The sequence below is a fragment of the Pinus tabuliformis genome, chromosome 2_1 (genome assembly GCF_031772625.1).
Source record: "Pinus tabuliformis cultivar Carrire ecotype Pingquan chromosome 2_1, CPIR1, whole genome shotgun sequence".
Classification (NCBI taxonomy): domain Eukaryota; kingdom Viridiplantae; phylum Streptophyta; class Pinopsida; order Pinales; family Pinaceae; genus Pinus; species Pinus tabuliformis.
In genome coordinates this window covers 323,969,641-323,976,620 of record NC_142299.1, presented here as the reverse complement: position 1 = coordinate 323,976,620, position 6,980 = coordinate 323,969,641, and positions in this window count along the sequence as shown.

The window sequence follows — 6,980 nt, the reverse complement described above, 5'->3', positions numbered from 1 at the left end:
CACTTGAAGGGAGATCCATCATCATGAATAATCAAGAAAGCGTGGGATCCATCAGACCGCCAATCTTTGATGGGAGCAATTTTATTTATTGGAAAATAAGAACCACAACCTATCTACAATCACTTGGAATGGATGTCTGGGAAATTGTGGAAGGAGAATATACATTTCCAACAACAATTCCTACAGATACGACAGGTAAAAAGCAATATGAAACCAATGCCAGAGCTGTCAATACTTTATTGGGAAGTCTGTCACAATCAGAGTTTTATAAAGTCATGTAGCTCAAATTAGCCAAAGAAATATGAGACAAAATCATTCCGAGCTACGAAGGAGACTCTTAGGTAAAATGTACTAAACTTCAAACTCTCAGAATTCAGTATGAAACTCTTAAGATGCACAGTGATGAAAGTATAGCTAGTTACTTCTTACGTATAGATGAGGTTGTTAATTGTATGAAGAATCTGGGTGAAGAAATAAAGGAAGTTACCTTAGTTGAGAAAGTTTTGAGATCCTTGTTTGCTAAATTTGAATCAAAAGTGTCTACCATAGAAGAAAAATAGGATCTGCAGACTATCACTATGACACAACTTCATGGAATCTTAACTGCCTTTGAGATGAGAAAAGGAGGACCATCATATATGAGAGAAGCCGTATTTAAAGCTTTAGAAAAAGGAAAGGAAGAACACAATGAATCAGAACATATTTCAGAAGAAGAAGATGAGGTAAAAATTGTCAAGAAGCTTCAACGAGGTTCCAGAAGATTTAGAGGTAAGCTACCCTTCAAATGCTTTGCTTGTGGCAGAGTCAGTCATTATGTTTCCAAATGTCCTCATAAAGATAAATATGAAAAAGGGAAGGAATATGCAAAACAAGTTGTAAATAAAAAAAGTTACTATACTCATGAAGATAGCGATGGTTTATCAAATAGTGATGAAGATGAAAATAGTAATGACTATAGACTTCTAATGGCTTATGACGATGATAATTTTTGGGATGCTTTAGAAGAGGATGACCTTCATGAAGAAATCTCTAAACTCAAAATCTGTTTAGAAGAAAAGAATATGATTATAGATACCTTGACATACCAACTTACTGAAAATGAAAAACAAAATGAAAAAACTAGAATGTGAAATTGTGCGTCTAAGAAAGGATCTTGAGAAAACGAAATCTCTCAATCTTAGATTTGCTAAAGGATCAAAAACCTTAAATGAAATTATGAAAGTTTAGTGTTCTCCTCTGATAAAGACAGGTCTTGGATATACTGAAGAAGCATCTCAATCACAAAAGCCGTCAACCTCCACTAAAAGCTATCTTGATGCAGCAAAGACCAGTGAACAGTATGACAATCATCAGCAAAGGCATAAAGTAGATCACTGGGTAAATCAGACTCAATTTACTCCAAGGATGAATAGAAGCCACAACCAACCTCAGGTAAATCATACTCAATTTTCTCCAAAGATGAATATCAATAGAAACTACAATCACCAGGTCAATAGATTCGATAGTCGCAGGAACTTCTTTAATGGGCAATGTTTTTCATGTCATAATTTTGGACACAAAGTTGCTCAATGTGTTGCTTACAAAACCATCATGACTAGAGAAGCACGAAATCAAAGGAATGTAACAGGGGTCAAGAAAAGTTCCTATAATAATTTTTCTCTTCTTGAAAATGAAATAGAATGCTCAATCTGTAACAACTTTGGTCATGAAGAATCTGAATGCAGGAGAAAATTTCGGCAAACATCTCAAAAGGAGAAAACTCCATTAAATCCCAAGATATGGAGAAGGAAAGAATCTCAAACAGAAAGATGTGGTATAGCCTTGTATGCAGAAGGACAAGAAAATCAGTGGTACATCGACAATGGATGCTCAAAACACATGACAGGTGACAAAGAAAAACTTCACTCATATAATGCCTTAGAAAAGGAAAAGAATGTCTCATTTGGAAATGACACTCCTGCTGTCATAAAGGTAAAGGCTCTGTTTTCTTGAAAGAAAAGGTTAAATCTAGAAATGTTATGTATGTAGACGATTTAAAGCATAACCTGTTGAGTGTCAGTCAAATGTGTGATCAAGGAAATGAAGTGGTGTTTCGATCAAACGGATGTGTTGTTTGTGAGCTTGATACAGGAGAGACTGTGATCAAAGGTACAAGAACTCCAAAAAACTTATACATACTCAAGGGAGGACAACAACAGTGCTATCTAAGAAAAAATGATGAAAACTGGTTGTGGCATAGAAGATTGGGACATCTAAGTTTTTCTCAAATAAGAAAAGCATGCAGATTCAAGGTTGTTCGTGATCTTCCAGATATCAGCATCCCTGAAAATACAATATACAAACCATGTCAAATCGGTAAGCAAACCAAAGCTCACTTCATTGAAAAAGAAGGGTCAGCTAGTAAGCCTCTTGAACTTGTCCATACTGATTTATGTGGACCATCAAAGAAAAAGTCACCTCGTGGAGAAGAATACTTTACTTTGTTCATTGATGATTCTTCTAGAATGTGTTGGATAGGTCTTCTAAAGCATAAAGATGAAGCATTTGAAAAGTTCCAAGCCTTCAAACTTTGGTTGAAAATGAATCAAATCGAAAAATCAAAAACCTCAGATTTGACTGAGGAGGGGAATTTACCTCGGATGAATTCTTTGACTTTTGTGAACAACATGGAATAAAAAGGTAATTCTCCACCACAAGGATTCCTTAGCGAAATGGAGTGGTAGAAAGAATGAACAGAACTGTTCAACAAATGGCTCGAGCTATGCTAGATGAATGTAGAACTCCTGCAACCTTCTAGGGTGAAGCTGCATTCGCTACCATAACTATTCTCAACCAAGCAAATGTTCGGGTAAATAGCACTCAAACTCCACATGAAATTTGGTATGGTAAGACTCCTACTGTAAAATACTTTAAAGTTTTTGGAAGCAAATGTTATATCAAAAGGAGTGATGAAAAACTTGGTAAGTTTGAGCCCAGAGTAGATGAAGGTATTCTTCTTGGTTACTTTTCCCAAAGTAAAGGATATAAATGTTATAATAAAAGACTTGGGAAAATCGTTGAAAGTATTGATGTTGTAGTTGATGAAGCATGCAAAAATCCAAAACAGATAAAAACAGAAGATTATAACAATGAAGAAGATGGGGATTATTTTCCCACATCAAATCACAATGATATTGAAGAAGAAACCAATGAAGCACCAGAAGAAGAGATAACAGTAGAAGAAAAGACTCCATCCAGGTATGTTCAGAAAAATCATCTAGAAACTGAAATTTTAGGGGGAAAAGAGGCAGGTGTACAGACAAGAAGAACTATTACAGAAACCTCAAGCTATCTAGCATTACTATCCTCCACCGAACCTCAAAATGTAAATAGAGCATGCAAAGATGAATGTTGGGTCAAGGCCATGAATGAAGAACTTGAGCAAATTGAAAAGAATAATACTTGGGAATTAGTTCCTAGACCTCATGATAAAAATATTATAGGAACTAAATGGATATTCAAAAACACGTTGAATGAAAATGGAGAAGTCATTAGAAACAAGCCCAGACTTGTTTGTAAAGGGTATGCTCAACAAGAAGGTATAGATTTTGGAGAAACTTTTGCACCTGTTTCTAGACTTGAAGCCATAAGGATGTTTCTTGCTCTTTCTAGCTTTCAGAAATTCAAGGTATACCAAATGGATGTAGAATCTACTTTCCTTAATGGAGATTTAGAAGAAGAAGTCTGTATTGAACAAACAGAAGGATTCATTCTTGAAGATGATGCAAAACTTGTATGCAGACTCAAAAAGGCTCTCTATGGTCTGAAACAGGCTCCAAGGGCCTGGTATTACCACCTTGGAAAATATCTACACCAACAAGGTTTTACAAAAGGTTCAGCAGATAGAAATCTATATACAAATATTGACACTGATAAAATGCTAATTATTGTTGTTTATGTTGATGATATCATTTTTGGTAGCAATGAAGAATCTATGAGTTAGAATTTTTTTTTCAGTAATGCAGCAAGAATTTGAAATGTCCTTGCTTGGTGAACTTACCTATTTTCTTAGTCTACAAGTTCAACAAAATAAAGATGGTATTTTTCTTTCACAAACCAAATATCTCAAACAGATCTTGAAAAGGTATGACATGGAAGATTCTAAACCTGTATGTACCCCAATGGTAACAGGATGTAGTCTCAGCTCAAATGATGAATCAGCAGTAGTACATCAACCAACTTACAAATCCATGATTGGCAGTTTACTTTATCTAACAGGTACCCAACCTGACATCATGCATGCAATAGGAATAGTTGGAAGATTCCAAGCAAATCCAAAGGAATCACACCTTCAGGCAGTCAAAAGAATTTTCAAATATCTTCAAGGAACTCAGAACTTTGGTTTATGGTATCCTAGAGCTACATATCTTACTCTTCATGCATATACAGATGTAGATTGGGCAGGAAGTGTTGATGACAGAAAAAGCACTAGTGGTGGTGCATTTTATATGGGTTCCAGGTTAGTGTCTTGGTTCAGCAAGAAACAAAGTTTAAATGCTTTATCTACAGTTGAAGCAAAATATGTAGCTACTGCATCTTGCTGCACACAACTACTTTGGATGATGCAATCCTTGCAAGACATTCAGATCACATGTACTCCACCCATCTCCATTCTATGTGATAATACAAGTGCCATCAGTATTTCAAAGAATCCATTCATGCACTCCAAGACCAAGCACATACCCATTAAAAACCATTTTCTACATGAATAAGTGCTTGAACAAAAGGTCAAATTGGAGTATGTTCCCTCCAAAGAACAGGTTGTTGATATATTCACTAAACCACTGCCCAGAGAGACATTTGAATATCTCAGACAACAGCTTAGAGTAGTTGATGCATCATCTTGCTGTTAAATCCAATTTTTCAGAGAAAGGTTATTATACGCGTGTTTCATGGAGAATAGTCACGTACACATGCGGGTTTCTATGGGTCAAGGAGCGTATATGTTTTTCAACTAAGAAAAATAGTGGGGCAGGCTCTGATATGGGTGCTCTGACTGATATTGATGACTAATGCCTATCGATATGCTTTGTTCATTAATTTTTATCTGACTGACAAAGATGCCTTGATCATTGACATGTTAACAATGCATAGGTAGCACAGGTTCAGGGGGAGCATTAGCCTTCACATACATTTAGCATTGTTAGTATTATGGTTGCTGAGTCCATCTATGGCTTCATATATTTATACCATTTGTTGCTTAAGTCTTGTAAAAGTCTACGGTGTACATTTGAATGAGTCCTCTTAGACAAATGATGTAATTTGTATCCCCACTTTACATGGGATGGATGATGTAATATTTATTGTTTCTATCATGTATAAACAATTGGTATATCCCCACTTGGTTGGGTGAATGAGTCAAATTTGGTATATCCCCACTTGGTTGGGAGAGGGATGTATGTATGAGTCATTAGTGATAGGAAGGTCATCCTCACATAGTTGAGTTATAGAGTCATGTTATTCTTTTAGAAAATATTTTTTTGCAGACTCTGCTTGTGCTCAGGGGGAGCATGGACGGTTTCAGTGCATCTCAGCATGTACAAAAGGGGAGCTCAATCAGAGAATTCAACATGTACACAAGGGGAGAATGAACAATGATGAGCCCCAAAAATGTACAATTATTTGGGCTCATTCAACCTCCTAATTTGACTTAATCCACCATTCTCATTAGTTTATTGCATGTTTTTTATTATATTTATGTTAATAGAGTGAATTTGGTTAGTCATTATGCCAACAAGTCTAATGGGTGCTTTGTGTAGCCTTTTTGGTCAATTTGGAGACAAAATTGAAGGTCTTAATGAGCACTTGGCAGCCAAATTCGTGGGAAGACAAGGGAGAGGATTTGTAGGAAGGTGTCCCCTTCATTTATGGGCCCTTACCTCGAATTCTCCACCATCAGCTCGGAGTTCAAAGGCCACCAAATCAATCAACACAAGGGCAGCCAAGCAAGTCAAGTAGGACTGTTGTTAACTACAAGTCTTGGGCAGCCGAGTCCCTAAAGTTTAGGAGGACTGTTGGGTCTTCAAATTGTATAAATAAGAAGGCTTAGGGCCTCATTTTGGTTAGCCAGTGTAGCCAGTGGATGTTAGCTAGTTAGCCAGTAGATAGTAGCTAGTGGTTAGTCATTTTGTAGCCATTAGTTAGCTAGTTTGTAGTTCGATTTTTATGCAATAGATTAGCTTTGCTTTCAGCTCATGTTCAAGTTCTTCTTGTGGACAGTTTGATGTAACTCTTCATTTCTTGATCAATAAAGATGAATCCAGCTTTGCACCAGCTCTAAATCTCTCTTAGGAGGCTGTAGCTCTTGGGGTTGGGCCCATCTCAAGCACCCAGTACCTCCTTCGTTTATCTTTATGTGTTTGTTGCGTTCTTAAAATAAAATCTGCTATTTAGATTTAGATCTTGCTTCGTTATTTAGATTTCTTTTGATGGTTAAAGTAGTTGTTTATGTTTAGAATATATTGGTAGGATAATAACAGGAAAAAGCTCCAAAAAAGGGGTCAGCAAACGCTTTTGGTTTCACCTCTTCCTTATTGGATCAGGGGCTGGAGTTGAAGTAACCATGCTGTCCCAAACAAAAACACTTTCTTTGCTTCACCATGCAATCATTAGTGTTTGAATCTCGTTCGTAGAACTTGATATCAGTTTGGATGCATGCTTAGGTTTATGATCACTTAGTTTCATAGTTGTTTCACATGGTTTCACTGCAAATAAACTTCGGTTCATTTCCTTTTGCTGTTAGGTCAGATTAGAGTGAAGTAACTAGGTCATAGGTTTTATAACTAGATCTTTGTTTTCTTGCATGTCTTTGTTTGTTCAGTTTGAAAAACCACTTGCAGAGTACCTGTTATCCTTCCTTATCTGCCCATACTCCATCCAACCTACCTGCTTCATCCTTCACTTATAAACCTTACCTTACATTTGCCTCATCCGCTTACTTT